Here is a 15,000-nt window from a genome sequence, read left to right as displayed (position 1 = left end):
ACAAACAGACCTTCAGACCTTACCAAAAGCATGGCGAGAATAATTTGATTGAAACTATTGGCAACTTTGTTTTTATTTTTTTCAACAAAAAAATCGAGACAGAGTTGCTAAAAAGATGAAATGCAAGGCAGTTCAAGAGAAAGTGTGGGGGGGGGGGGAAGGAGAAAAATCAAACATCATAAATAATGTGATATTTCTGATGCAAACCATTCCAGTTGGTGTGTTCAAGGCTATTATGGGTCAGATGCATGCATTGAATTACACAGTGGTTCACGTCAGCTTCAAGTCAGCTGGGGAACTGAACATCAGTTCAAGATGGCTCGGTTCTACTAAATGAAACAGAGTAACAGAACCAGTGATCTTCTATTTGGACAGCTATGGAGAACCACAAACGAGCGCCTCACACATCAAGAGCAAAAAACGCAGACAAGAATGGAAACATTACGGCTATCAAGCAAATCATAAAAACTGTAAAATGCCACATCCAGACGTTAAAAAAAGCCAAAGCAATCACAACAACCAGATCCAATTGCAAGAGCAGCTAAGCCGCTGCCAAAGCAGATTTTGGGATAACGTGCAAGTACAGCAACTCGGGACTCCAACAGTTCTTACACGTCCAAAACCAGTTGACTGAACAAACAAATAAATCTCACTTTTTAACACGCGAGCGAGGAGACGTGCTCTATTGCTTTCGCTACACTGCAAGTCCAAAACGTTTTGGGTGTATAGGAGTTCAGGAGGCCAGCAGCACAAGAGTGTGTTTCATTACATGACCCTGTACTGTATGGGGGCATCCGTGGCCTACTGGTTAAAGAGTTGGACTGGTATCCAGAGGGTTGCCGGTTCAAATCCCGACTGGTAGTCAAAAATGTGACTACATCCTCATCCATGGATGAGGTGCCCTTGAGCAAGGCAGCTGAAACCCCCATCTGGTCCCCGGGCGCTGCACTGCGGCTGCCCTCTGCTCTGGGTGTTCACCGGCTCCCGGATGGGTCAAAGCAGAGGAAGAATTTCCCCCAAAAAGGGACAATAAAGAGTAACTTAACTTAACGTGTGTTGTTTTGCATGTGGGAGCAGGTAATGGTGGGAGGGGGGGCGGGGGCTGCAGGCACCAACGGACGTGACTGACTTATCTGGGCCGTCACATCACAGGGAACAAGGGCTGTGTAGAATTCAATTTCCTGGCAAAGACAAAATAGCTGGTAGAAGTGTGTGTGTGACTGAAAAGGTGTGACAGGAGAGATTTCTCTTTAATAAACACAAAGATCACAGCGCATAATACAGACCAGGAGAATGGGCCGCCTTGCTTGCTGACATAATTTCTTTACACGGGCCCCTTTTGTGTGTGTGTGTGGCAGCTGAATTCAGCAGATATTAGGGAGAAGTGTAGTATCGCAGAAAACCAGCAGGAGAAAACGAAAGAGGAGTTAAGGGAGCACAGCGCGGGCACACACATCAAAACACACGCACACACACACACACACACACACACACACACACTTACTTGCACATAGAAACACACAGAGACACAGACACACACAAACACACACATCAAAACACACACACACACAGAGACATCCACATCAAAACACACACACACACACACACACACAGAGCACACACACACACAGAGCACACACACACACAAAACGAAGATGGGTGAAAAGAAGCAACAAAAGCAACAAATTAGCTGACAGGACAAAGGAAAAAGACAAGGCTAGGAAGAAAGGAAGAGAGAGAGACAGAGCAAGAGAGAGGGAAAAGCACAGAGGAAGCAGTGAAAAGTTGGGTTCACGTGCCAGCACTTGCAACCGTCTCTCCTGCAGCTCAGCCCCACCAGCCCCCTGTCCTGCTTTATCAATGCTCCATTTTCCAGCCTCTTTGCACCCGCAAGCTGCACCAAAACGGTGGCGATGCATAAAAAAGGTCCACGCCACCGCATGCTTTTTTATTTTATCACCGGCCTGCTGTCCACTGGGACCCAACTATTCTTGGAAGCGTCATCGTAACCAAGTAACTAGGCCACTTGCAGCACGATCAACAGTTTGGTTACGCTGACTCTTTCGGGGTATTTTTTTTTTTCGCGTGGTGTGTAGAAAACCTTTCAACACCCGGAATCCAAGAAGCAGAAGAGAGCAGGATTTTGAAACGAAACAACCCATGAAAATACGTTCCCCTCCATCTCTGCTCCATTTCTCTGTCGCTAGGTTTCTCTGCCATTGGGAAATGTTGCATTCACACACCTCTTATTGGCAAGGTGGATTCCCTGAACCACTCAGGGAAGAGATGCCCTGATTGGTCAGAAATGAGCTGGAAGCTAAAGATCTGAATTGGCTCATAAGGAGGCAGTCAACTTCAAATAGATGCATTTCACGTTTCAAAGTGCATTTCTCTCACTAATGGCTTACGATGGCCATGGCATTTCCGACAAATTACACACAAATAATAGCATTGAAGTGACTCTTACCCAACAGCAGCTTTAATACCAGAAATCATATGTCCAACACATACTATTATATGGATTAAACAGCGCAATCTGACTATTTTTTTTACACCAGTGATGACCTCCTTTGCAATCTTAAACAGTTAACTAACTGTTATTGATATTTTTAGGGATTTGAACATTTTCCCCAGTGAATGGTGAATAGAGGACTAATGGCGAGGTTGAAAAGAAGATAAAAAAAATATTCAAGCAAAATAAATATTAGATCTAAGCGACACACACACACACACAGGCTACGTAGAGCTGATTGTACAAATGTGTTGCGTTTTCCTTATCCGGAACTACAGGAATTTGACGTTATCGCAAATGAATTACTCTTATCAGAGTCTGATAGCCTCCTGCCTGTTAATGTGTTGAGCAGACACCAGAGCACTGGCTCTGCCGCCTGCACGCGACGCCTTCAAATGTAACAGGTAAGTCGTCCTCACAAGGTTGACGTAAACAAGAGTAAAACATCACCGGGAGTCACATCTGTGTTGGGTTTGAGATCCGTGGGTGTTGGAAATATATTGTGTGACAGATATGCGTGGTGGTTTTCCCTCACACTAGGAAAATATTGAAATTGTTCTCCTCCTAGTTTGGCACAGTTTGCTGCTGTGTTCATCCCACTGAACCTCAGCTCACCTTAAACAGACTTGGGTGTAGAAATAGTGGCAATCAATTCCTCCTATTCTGGTACCAGCTTTTGCAAACAGAAAACTGATATTGTGTATTGTGTTGTTTTTTTTGCCAGAACCAATTCAAGAGCACAAACACGGTTTGGCTTGTGTTTCAGATTTGTATTGGTAAAGGCAAGTGTGGCACTATGAAAAGTATGTGAATCTAATATGTAACAAGTAAGAGGATACACAACTTGAACCACAAACACTATAATATTAAATGAAAACAAATCCATTACTACATTACTACTAATACTTCCAATAATAAATTACTGAAATAACCTGATAATCTTCAGGATCATCCGGATTGTAAAATGACTTGGTTTTTGTTGGTATACAATCCCTACAGTGTATAGCGTGGAGGGGGAGAGAACGAGGAGGAGGGAGGGGGCGGCCACTCAAAAGGAGCCCTGGGAGGAGGTGTGATGGAGGCTTAGGCCAGGAGACATAATGAGAAATGAGAGGCGGATAGACAGGTGATAGATGGGGAAAAGGACAGTGTGAGGAGCAGGATAGGATAGAGAGAGGGAGACGGAGAGAGAGAGAGAGAGAGAGAGAGAGAGAGAGAGAGAGAGGGAGAGGGACAGAGAGAGAGAGAGAAAGAGAGAGAGAAATACAGAGAGAGACGGGGAGAGAGAGAGAGAGAGAGAAAGAGATGTGGAGAGAGAGAGATGGGGAGAGAGAGAGAGACGGGGAGAGAGAGACAGGGAGAGAGCGAGAGAGAGAGAGAGAGAGAGATGGGGAGAGAGCGAGAGAGAGACGGGGAGAGAGATAGAGAGCAGGAGAAACACCCATAGAGGGGTAAGGGAGATTGATCGCAGCTATAATTTACGGCAAAATAATCATGGGCATCGCTTCCTGGAACAGAAGTGTGGAGTGGAGCTAAAGATGATGGGCCTTCCATCTTCGCACACACACACACACAAACACACACATATATGCACACATACACACACAGCCGCACAAGCACACTCACACATAAAAACCCTATATGACAGACATGCTGAAAGAGCTGATGGATCAAATTGCATGCACACACACGTACACCCCCCCCGCCAACCACACACACACACACACACACACACACACACACACACACACACACACACACACACACACACAGCAGCCCTGGAGAAAAGATAGGCAATTACAGACAAGTGAGGCAGGCGAATGGCTTTTTAATTCAGTTCTCCCAGGGCTGCAGTCTGAGTTTGTGCTTCAGGTGTCCTCCCTTTCCTGAACGGTCAACACAGCAGCGCGCCGACCACCACCGGTGCACATTATGAGCTCCATGATTATGGACATTGGGCCCATTCCGCTATGGATATAGCACAGCCATAGTAGGACGGAGTGCATCATCATGAGGCTATGCCGTTTGCAGCACACTACTCTCTCTCCACTGTATAGGGAGTGCAACCCCGCATGCACAGGGTTGCATGAGGGCAAATGCAAACAGACATTTGCACCGCTGACAATACGCACAAGGCCCTCGACGATGGCTGCACCTCACATCCAACCTAGACGGTAACAACAGCGGACCATCGGACAAAGGCTGCGTCATGACGACCACTCGTTTAACTTTGCCATGGGTTGGACCACGTCAGCTAGAGCGAAACACTGACAGCGCTCGGACAATCGTAATGCAGCTCTGTGGGCCTAAAGTTGAACAGTGGGTTCCTATACGTTTGACTTTGTCCTAAAAATAGTCCTCCCTCCCACTGCGATATGGTTTCAGTGCAATGTAATATAAAGGGTTTCTGTTTCTCCTCACTTTGTTTCACCGTCACTTTCCTCTCTCTGTTCACATAATCATCAGCAGCTAGATGCACCTGGACCCTCTTTCTTACACACACACACACACACACACACACACACACACCATCATCTTATAAACACAGTGTCCTCAAAGCCAAGCCTCTTCTATATAAATGGCCGCCAGGTATTTGGTTTCCGGGAGAATGCGTATTCCCTTCCAACTTTCCCCTCAGACCCATATCAACATGAGATACACACACACACACACACACACTCACACACACACACACACACACACACACACCCCAACCCCACTTGCATGTTCCCTCCTCTCTTCCTCGGCCAGTCATGTGGTCTCTCTCTCTCTCTCTCTCTCTCTCTCTCTCTCTCCAACATATAATTCACTACAAGAACACATTTACACTGACTCAAAGTGAAACATACACACCAAGCATCGGCCACAAACACAATTACATTAACACAGTTAAAATGGAACACCTACACACATGCAGACACACACACACACACACACATACACACACATAATCTTCCAGCTCTCTTGCTTCCCAGACAGTCAGCAGCAGATGATTGGACACAGACGTCAGAGTGTTCTGGAAGAGAAAGCTGATCACAGATGAATTGCAGCCACGGACAAAGCGTGTCCCAAAATAACCTGCAATGTTCTTCCATCCAAGAGTAAAGAACATCTTGTGTGCCAGGTGGTGGTGGTGGTGGTGGTGGTGTCGGTGGTGGTATGACAGTTTGTGGTAAATGACACCACTTTGCACCATATTTCAGCAGCACATTAGGCGTTAACAACCAGTGTTTCACCAGAGATATTCCACGGCTGCCCCTGAGATTTGGCTATAATAGCCAGTGTTATTTCTTAATGCCCGAGCGTTACCCCCCTCTGTGTGAACACACTGACGCGCCTTTAACTCCAGTAAGGTAGACCAGACCATAGGAGCCAAAAGCTCTTTCAGTAGTGCCTGCTCATCTTGAGTATTGAATCTTTCAAAGGGCTTGATGGTCTAAACCACAAGTGGTGTCCGGAAACCTGTGCCATCAGTTCAGCAGAATGGCCCAGCTGTGACCCAAGAGTGGCGAGTGAAATGAGCAGGCCGGACAATGTGTTTTCTCTCTATACCGTTTTCTGCAATGTGCTTTTGGAGTGGGATTTATTTGCTTTGTGACCATTTTTCCTTCACACAGAGCCACTTGTGGAATACACGTTCAATGGCAGTTTTCAGTGGTTGCCATTGCATCAAAAAACACATTTTCCGGAGGAAAAAACTATTAGCCGAGATGAGAGTGAGTCGAATGCTTGGGTCTTATGCAAGCTGCCTTTGAGATTGAACAGCAGGTCGGCGAAGACAGGAGAGTTGTAGGCTCTGCCATGTTTCCACACATTACTCTAACGTATGATGATGATTGTGTATGTGTTGGCGTGTGGTTGTTTGTGTATTCTTTTTTTACAGGAAATTATTCTGTCCTGCTGCCAGGTAGACAGGGGGCTTAGACAAGGAGTCCTCATTTTTCACTTTCCACAGGACAAAAAGGCAGTGGGATATGTGAAACAACCCCTGTCTTCACACACAAGCATGCATTCACACACACACACACACACACACACACACACACACACACACACACACACACACACACACACACACACACACACACACACACACACACAATCTGTCATCTCCGTGACACCTGTAGAAACAGGTTGTTATTTTGCAGAGAACTCATAACCAGAGTGTGGTTTCAACATGTACATACCATTGGGTTTAACATTGCTGGGCACTTGGTGATGTGCACTAAAGAATACAATGTGTAAATTGTGACCAATAGATCAAACCTACTATAATCCAATATGCAAAGATATGCAAATGAAGTGTGCAGTTAGAGCTCTCTGTGGCCTCATTCACACTGCCAGCGAAAGTGGCCCACATTTTTTCACAACAATGAGAACATCACAAATCACATGCAATCTGACCTTTTCAATTCTAATATAGGCGACTATTCTATGTGGTCCTAAATCAGATCAAAGTCAGATTTCCTGCAATTCGAACTCAGTCAGAACAGAGTTCATGCAACTTTTATGTCACTCTAGATCGACATTTGTCACAGTTCTCCTGGCAAGGGGGACTCAAAATATGGAAGACATCGGTAATGGAGATAGAAAAAAGTAGTTAATATAGTAACGTTGAATGGTGATTAATCATGAGATTTTTGCCTCTTTTCTGGCAATCTGCCACCCACACTAGTATAGTGTTTGTGTGACTTGTGTGAATAATGCTTGCCTTGCCCAACCACACCATGTTCAACCACCCTATACTCTGATACTATAAAAGCTGTGTGTCTACGGAAAATGATAGGATACATTAAAGCTCTGCTGTTACCGAGTCGGACTCGGACCGATGAGTGGATCTGAAATGCAGCTGTCCTACATGATATTAGGCCTGGGCGATATGGCTGAAAGACATATCACGATATAACTTGATCATATTGATCGATATTGATAACTATTAATAATTTTAATGACCTAAAAAGACTAGGAATTACCATGCTGGATTTAAACACTTCTGTTTAACACTTAATATGACCTTCCACTGTTCTTCATTGATAAATACTTCAATGTCGATAGTATACATGAAAAACACTAAAATATTGTAAATAAGTATAGAACCATGTTTGTGTAACAAACCCAGCTGCTAGATTCAGTGGTCCAGTCTCGAGGTCCATCGATATATATTGAACATGTTTTATATTGATATTGATCAAAAGTCTATCACGATACGATAATTTATTGATTTATTGCCCAGGCCTATGATACTGTATCAGTCTAATTTGCATTATTCAAATAACAAGTTGGTTTCAACAATCGAACCGCTTTAGAAATTAAAGAAAAGTTGAACATCCAGTGTGAAAATGTCCACACTGTGTCAACACTAATTCACATCAACGTAGAAATTTAATTGTTAACACTGTCTTCAGTGGCCATGGGTGCTGTGTGTGGTGTCTCTGTTATTGTTTCTTTTGTGATTGCGGGTCAGTCGGGACTGTCCCAAGTATGGAGTGTGACCACAAAAAGGCTTGCAGGTGGAAGGGAGCCTACGTAACGCAAAGAGAAAGGCCCATACGGAGACATCGGAATAGCATACAGCTAGTAAGGGGTGTGTGGAAACCTATCATTACTATGGTTGTGGAGCTGGTGAGCTGCAAAATGAGATTAATTCATGAGAATTATCTCAAGTCAATATCTGAAGTTTCAGATTTAGGACGATTGGCTGGTTTTGTCTACATTTTTACATTGCATTTGCGTCAAATACTACTCGAACGATTTAGGTCGACAACATGCACGAACCCACTTATTAAATCCATAATACTGTTAACATTTTTAATCACACACAAAGTGGCTGCGGCAGTGTTGAGACACGCAGCATAAAAATTAACGCTGTTCCAAATTCATCTCACAAAGAAACAAATTGATACTGCGGCAAAAATCCAACGGATCACTTGAAGCGCTTTTATTCGGGGCATTTAGCGCTTCATAAAATAGTTCAGCTTTTTTTGGGACGACAGGCGAGCTGAAGTGCGCGCTGTGGAGCATGCATGATTCATACCCTTCTGTGATGTGTCGCCTTGATTAGCAGCCTGCAGAGAATGTGGTACCTCAGCCTCATCTCCATAGTAACAATGGGGCATGAGAGGTGGGAGAAATGGGGGTTAACCCTGAACCCATCCCGTGTGCGTGTGTGTGTGTGTGTGTGTGTGTGTGTGTGTGTGTGTGTGTGTGTGTGTGTGTGTGTGTGTGTGTGTGTGTGTGTGTGTGTGTTGGGGGATGGGCCTAGTAGGATTCCCCCCATAAACCTAAGGGAATAGACCTGATCTCAGAAAGCTTGTTTAAGTCTTAACACCCTTTTAGGCCTAATCGCTGGCCTTACACACACACACACACACACACACACACACAAGACTGCCCATTCTCCGCCCAACTATTAACCCTCTCCCCTATTTATCTCTGCAAATCCTATCATCTTTCCATCTATCCGTCACAGCCCTGCAGAGCGCAGGCTCTCGCCACGCGATTAAAAGCCACTGGAGTGCGACAGTTGATCAGCATGACAAACACCGCAAAGACCTCCTTTTGATACGATTAAAACGTTTCAACAAGGGGGAACATTATCAGTGTATTCATCTCAGAAGCAGAAACACATGTACCACAATGAACAAACACATCAAAGGAAAGCTGTTTTTGTATACTTTGGATGCCTACAAACAACTTGCAGAGAACACTGCGGCGTCGATGGACATTTCAGTGAACATACCATTGGGTTGAGGATTGAGAGGTAGAACCAATAATGACGAATGAGGACCTCTGAACAGGCTGGACCTTACACTGTGCCTGGTTATAACTGGCAGGTGTGGATTGGGTATTGTTATTATCAATGTTCATCTTTCTTTCTCTATTTAGAGTTGTCCAATTTAAATGTAAAGCATTTGCGCATGCCTTTGTGAATATGCAATTGTGCCTATGTAGCCCAAGCTTTCTTGACCTCACCATAGTTAATAATTATGAATATATTTATATATATATATATAAAACCAAGTAGCAATACAGAGAAAGAGCCATACAGATAATGTTACATAGAAGAAACACATTTGAAGAAGTTCAGGCAGAAAATCAATGAGGAAAAAGGGTGAATTTGAAGAACCAAGGAGAAGCAGGAGTTTCAGTGGTGTACTTCAGAGTACGCTGTATGCAGTATTTTATTGTAAAAGGTGCTTGTGGTTTTTACAGGACTTAACAAGCCCTATATTCTTTTTTATTTGCTTTTCTTTGTCGTAAGCAAACAAACATTTCGAATGCCACACACGGAGACACACATCTACATTGCATATCATATCTTCATTCGCGTGTGTTTGGTGTGTTTGGTTCAAACACAATGTGAGTCAGTGAGAGGGCAAACAAGGGACATCCTTACATTCAGTATTAATGTGTGTGTGTGTGTGTGTGTGTGTGTGTGTGTGTGTGTGTGTGTGTGTGTGTGTGTGTGTGTGGTTTCTGTAGCTAAAGGGTGGGAGCTTGTTCACAGCCAGAGATGAGCAGTCTTCAGTGTTATAAACAATGGTTGATCGTGTGTATATGTGTTTTTACTCATTCGTATACATGCCGGCTCTACACCAATATGTCAGAGTGAGAACAAGGTACTACGTGGGGCCGTTTTTGGCATGCCATTCATTTACCAAAGCCAGTCTAATTTTTCTATGCTCTGTGTGTGACGTGTAGGTGTAGGTGTGTGCGTACGCATGTGCATGTGAGCATGTCTTGCAAGTGTGAGTGTTTGAGTGCATGCGTGCATGCACGTGCGTGTGTGCATGTATCCGTGCATGCATGCAAAGATGTGTGCGTGTGTGCGTACTACTTGCACGTGTGTGCGTCCCGCAACCGTGTGTATACTAGGTCGTGGAGTGTTGTTGCAAGCCCTTATCCTCTGGGGCCATCTCGCTCTCTCGCTTCCCCAGGAATAAAAGAGCGGTCATGAAACTTTAATAGGCGTCTGCCACCTGAGCTCCCATACTACTGTCTGATACAAGCACCGCGTAAGAGGAGAACGGTGATGTGGCGACGCAGATAGGAGCGCAGAGAGGAGCGCACACACGAGAGGCGACGCGCCCTGGGCACTGGGCACTAGGGCTGCACGATTATGTTATTTATATATATATTGTGAGTGCCATTATTATTACTATAAATAACAATCGAGCAATTGCGGTGTTTCAACAGCAATTGTAACAGCAAACAAGTTTGTAATTTAGAGAAGAAATGAATAAAGTAATTTGTGAAATAAATAATAATTGCCATTAATTGTGACCTTCCGTGATTAATTAACTGCAGAGGTCAAATTCGCGATTTCCATTAAAATGCTAATAATCTGTGCACTGTTGCCAAACCAAATGTGATTTTGTTTCTTTTAACATAATTCATTCATTATGGGATGTTTGGTTCAGGATGTTTGATTCATTATTTAGTAAGAAGCCACCTACTCCTTAAGGCAGGAGATCCCACTGTCTTAAGGGCTCTTTATGGTCCCACGTTCACGCAACGCAAGGACCCCGCTGCCGCTTCGACGTAGTCGTGAACGTTTATGGTCCTGCGTCGGGTTTTAGCGAGTGGACACATCACAGCCCTTGCGGCTTGCGTCGCCTCGATGGAATTTTCAGGCGCGCGTCAGGCCCTTGCGGTGGACGCAAGGAGGGTCCGCAAGGTCTCTCCCAACCCACTTGCGTTGGGTGAACGTGGGACCATAAAGAGCCCTTTAGTGTGACTCTGTGTGGGTTAGGGTGTGGGTGAGTGAGTGTCAAGAAAGAAAAAAAAACGCAGGTCAAAAAAAGAAGATGATTACAGGGAATCCAAACCGGCCATTTCCCCTTTGAGTCTGCACCCATCTTTCACACACACACACACACACACACACACACACACACACACACACACACACACACACACACACACACACACACACACACACACACACACACACACACACACACACGGCAAGGATGAGCAAAGTGTCCACAGATGAAAGGGGCCCTGACTCGTCACAGCTATACATTGCCGCTGTAACCTTAGGCGTTGCCACGGTAACTACAAGTAACTACAGGTATGAGGGGAACATCAAAGGTGTGAGTGATGTCATGCTTTCTTCACAGGAAAAACACAAAGGAAATGGCATTCTGTCCCCTGAGACCTCAGAATAGCGAAAGAAGCAGTTATCAAAATATGCCGACTGTGGCTTACGGTGGCATCCTCCTCGCTGGCGGTTTCATTTCTTTGTCAACTTTTCATCCAGGTTTCCCAACATTGCCTCAACAAGCGCTCACTTGCTCGAGGGGGAGTGGCCAGATTGTGCAGGCAATAAAGCCGCCAGTCAGTGCAGACACGCACCTGAACGTTGGTGCGCTTAACCACAGCCGGGATTACGGTCTGAATTAAGAAACCCTGGTGTATAATTAAAAATCGACTTTGTGAATCAATACGTCATTTGTTTTTTGTTTTTTCTCAATCGGAATACTTTTGACATTCATGCATGGAGCAGCCATTCAGAGAAGGACATCCCCATGCCTTTTCCGCGTCGGCCTGACCCATCAGCCATGACGGCTGCTGCTTAGACGACTCTCCCCAATGTGCATGTTCAGTCCAGAGGGGCTGTCCTTCAAGGGGGAAACCATGTGGGTTACTGAGCATTGATTAGCGATTGTAAAGAGGGTTCTACACTGGTCATTCTTGCAGAAACCACACTGTGTGTGTGTGTGTGTGTGTGTGTGTGTGTGTGTGTGTGTGTGTGTGTGTGTGTGTGTGTGTGTGTGTGGTGTGTGTGCGTGCGGTGTATGTGCGTGTGCGTGTGTGTGTGTGTGTGTGTGCGTGCAGTGTGTGTGTGTGTGTGGAAATGCAAGAATCTTTCGGCTGACTCAGCACATCAGTACATCGGTGAACTTCAGGTGCGCACATACACACACACGCGCGCACACGCACACACACGCGCATTAACACACCTCACCCCATTGATTCTCTCATATCAGCGATGACAGACGATTCAACCTTGCTGGATAACAGCCTAGGCCACTATAAGGATGGGTAAACCTGACCTATGGCTTTGTTTTAAGGTCCCCCTTTCCCCCAAATCCCCTTACACAGATGCATTTGTAGGGGACACACACACACACACACACACACACACACACACACACACACACACACACACACACACACACACACACACACACACACACATTTCAGCCAATGAATCCAGTGGGATCGTGTCCCAGGGGAGAGCAGAGTGGAGGAAACGCGGCTGATGAGGGGGAGATGAGACAAGGGGGAAGGGCATGTGGTGGGCTGACCTGTGTGTGTGTGTGTGTGTGTGTGTGTGTGTGTGTGTGTGTGTGTGTGTGTGTGTGTGCATGTGCGTGCATGTGTGTGTGTGTGTGTGTGTGTGTGTGTGTGTGTGTGTGTGTGTGTGTGTGTGTGCGTGCGTGTGTGTTCACTGGCAGTCAGGGGGTATGTGTGTACAGAAGTTCTGCTCTGACAATGGGACCTAAAGCAAACACAGACTGTCCGGCTGTGGGTTGAGGGTGCAATGCTTGCATAGTGTGTTTGGAGTCAAATGAGTGCTACATTTTACACATCACCCATACTACTGTGACCACCAAAGAAGCCCTTAACCATAATACGGCTAGAGTGGGAAAAAATGGTAAATAAGGTTATTCTATGACTGTGACTCAGACACAACATTATCTTTGTTCACAATTCTATCATTTGGACCCCGATCCCATTCTCCTCAAACAGAGGATAGGCCTGCTACATTATTTAACACAAAACCTTGCCTCATGTTCCGCTTCAATACACATGGATGAATTATAGAAACATATTGTAATGAATAGATCTAACCATAACTTTGTATGTCCACTGCGCAGTCGCCTGTAAGGGGAATCTGTATTGGACTGAATTGCATTGGACTGGAACTCAGTGTGGCGCTGAGTGTGACAGACCGACGCTTTGGATTTCTGTTCAGTCTCAGTGAATCACTGCTCACTCAGTGTCAATTACCTCCAGGCTATTGCTGACCAGCGATTCGATCAATGGCTACCTATTTAATGAGTCTACGGCCACTGAAGTTCCCGTTACAGAAAGTAACCAAATAAAACGTCAGTCTTCGTTAATTGTGCTGTTATAAGCTAGCCATGTTCTCGAAATACATTTTGTTGGAGGGTGAGTAAGTAGCTGCACCGTTCTTCAACGTCAATACCTGCTATAACGGCACCTGTCATCATCCGATGGCAACACTGCGAACACAATCTCTGAATCGTTCTCTACATGAGCTGTCTCTCCCATCGCTTAACGTCAACACCATGCATCACTGCAGAGCAATGGTTTACAGATCACAGGGAAAACAATGACCATAGCAACACAGATAACAAGGGCCGACAGGTGATGCTCTCTCTCTCTCTCTCTCTCTCGCTCTCCCTCGCTCTCTCTCCCCCATTCTGCGTCTTTAAGTCGTAAAGGTGATAGATAGCCTACTCTGCTACAGTCGATAGCCGCACTGCCTGCACGAAGTTCTTATTTTTTTGTAGTTTGCCGATCCTTTCGATGATCTTACGTAGACTACTTTCGAAAAAAGGACGGCGTCCTTGACCAGGACGTAATTTAGTGCAAAAAAAACACAACAACAAATAATAGCTCAAAGAAACAGCACAAACCTTAATGGGCGAGTTCCTTGTGGCTAAGGGCAATTCTCGGATTCCGGTGCCGGGGGGCGAAGCAGAGATCCCGGCAGCGTATAACTGCAGCGAGCCCCCGGGCAGAGACTGCCTACCGCCCGCACCATTCCCTCGCAGTGGCCGCTGCTTGATGCCGTCCAGGAGCCGGACCAAGAGGATGTTGGCCGGGAGGTCGTCCACCCCGCAGTCCACCAAGATACGACATTCTGGGCAGCGGAGCTCGTTCCTGGAGCTGAGTATGTTCTCCAGACAGCGGCGGCAGAAGGTGTGCTGGCACGGCAACACTTTCGCCGTGGTGTCCAAGCGCTCCAGACACACCGAGCACTCCAGCAGATCCAGCAGCGACGACGACTCGTCCATTTCGGCGGAGAGAGTGATCATTTGGGCTAGTGTTGTCGGGCACTCCGCTCCGTCGTTTAGTTTCCGTGTATAAATATGTGAGAGTACAGCGAGAACATTCTGAGAGGAGAACCAGGGGTGGTGGGGTTGGGGGGGGTGGGGGGGGGGAGTCGAGCGCGAGACAGCGAACAGCGAGTCCAGAGAGCCGGAGTAGTCCCCCGCGCGCCAGGCAAATACTCCTCTACTGTGTGATCGGTGCCTCCTCCTCTTCCTCCCTCCTCCTCCTCCTCCCTCCTCGCGCAGCTGTGCAGAATGCGGTGAGGTCACGCTCTCATCACCCGCGCGACCATCAGCGTCGGCGCGCGCTCGTAACATAAACGGAGCGGAGGAACAACGGAGAGGAGAGCAGAGAGCTAAAGGGAGACAGGGGGATAGCGAGAGAGAGAGAGAGAGAGA

At 46.0% G+C, this 15,000-nt stretch overlaps 1 pseudogene across 1 annotated transcript in view; it reads right to left on the bottom strand.

Annotated features, from left to right (window-relative positions):
- Positions 1-14,586, bottom strand: part of LOC311358792 (E3 ubiquitin-protein ligase SH3RF3-like) — a 60,829-nt pseudogene extending 46,243 nt beyond the window's left edge. Inside the window, exon 1 of the transcript XR_014684184.1 lies at positions 14,185-14,586. The product of XR_014684184.1 is annotated as an E3 ubiquitin-protein ligase SH3RF3-like (transcript). The remainder of the gene's footprint in view (positions 1-14,184) is intronic.
- Positions 14,587-15,000: the final 414 nt, after the last annotated feature.

The sequence above is a fragment of the Micromesistius poutassou genome (assembly GCF_964030765.1).
Source record: "Micromesistius poutassou genome assembly, chromosome: 14".
Classification (NCBI taxonomy): domain Eukaryota; kingdom Metazoa; phylum Chordata; class Actinopteri; order Gadiformes; family Gadidae; genus Micromesistius; species Micromesistius poutassou.
Note: the sequence above shows the minus strand (reverse complement) of the source record. Positions and strands in the feature narration are given on the sequence as shown.